General features: G+C 48.5%; 1 protein-coding gene across 1 annotated transcript in view; it reads right to left on the bottom strand.

Moving 5' to 3' along the window:
• LOC103213388 overlaps window positions 1-1205 on the bottom strand; it is a 13667-nt gene that overhangs the window by 11397 nt on the left and 1065 nt on the right.

Raw genomic sequence — 1205 nt, 5'->3', positions numbered from 1 at the left:
AAAAATAAACTAATAACTTTTTGCTCTTTAGAATGGCCCTCTCTTGAGGTGGGATGGCCCCCAGAAGGCTCACTGGATGGAAAGGTGATCACAGCCATATTCTACTGAGTCCAAGTGCCAGGCCCCGTGGGCACCTGGACCAATTTCCTTACGTTTTAGTGTAGCAAGATATAGTGACTAACCCGTCCCCATGGCTAAAACCTTTTCTTCCGAATCTCTCTGTTAAGGTGTTAACATCCTCACTCAGACTAGCGAAAAGGAGAAACCGAGATGACCTGGGTCCTGAGCTGCTGTTCCACCGGTTTTGCCTGATTTCCAGGCTCACCCTGATCTGATGGATCTAGAAAGCAGCGTGTCTCCACCTCTCTATGCCCCTCCGCCACCTTCCCACCCTCTCCAGGCTCCACAAGTATTGGGAGGGAATGGAGCGAGTGCTCCAAGCATACCACCTGTCATTACTGGTCCAGCCTCCAGTCTCCGCCCACACCACAGGGGCTCCCAGGAGGCTGAAACTCCATGTCTACTGTCCAGGCGCTGCCTCTCAGAGCAATAGGCCCACCCCATGAGGACAGAAGCAGAACCTGGCAGTACTGGCCATTTTCAACGTCGGACCTGTATAACTGGAAATCACAGAATGCCCCCTTTTCTGAAAACCCCAAAGCCTAATTAATTTGTTAGATTCTATATTGTTTACTCATAACCCCACTTGAGTTGATTGTCAGCAACTATTGCAGGTTTTGTTCACCACTGAAGAAAAAGAAAGGATCTTGACCGAGGCCAGGAAAAATGTGTCGGGGGATAATGGGCAGCCGAGGATGCTTCAGAATTTAATTGACACTGGGTTCCCGTTATCTCGTCCCAGTTGGGGTTTTGAACTTTATAAGGTAGGGAGCGTCTCCAAAAGTACCGCCAGAATCTAATGGCCATTCTCCGAGCAGCGGCAAGGAAGCCGACTAATTTGGCCAAGGTAAACGTAGGCAGGGGCCAACAGAAAGCCCTGTAGCATATCTAGAGAGGTTGATGGAAACATTTAGACTGTATACTCCCATGGAACCGCAAGCCAATGAGAGTAGAGCAGCAGTGATCCTATCATTTGTAAACCACGCAGCCCCTGATATCAGAAGAAAACTTCAGAAGATAGATAGATTAGGTGAGCAGAACCTACAGGACCTAATGAAAGTAGCAGAAAAGGTGTATAATACTAG

Source organism: Orycteropus afer, unplaced genomic scaffold, assembly GCF_000298275.1.
Source record: "Orycteropus afer afer isolate SDZICR_OR568_19922 unplaced genomic scaffold, OryAfe1.0 scaffold01925, whole genome shotgun sequence".
NCBI lineage: Eukaryota > Metazoa > Chordata > Mammalia > Tubulidentata > Orycteropodidae > Orycteropus > Orycteropus afer.
This window is presented reverse-complemented; position numbering and strand designations above follow the sequence as displayed.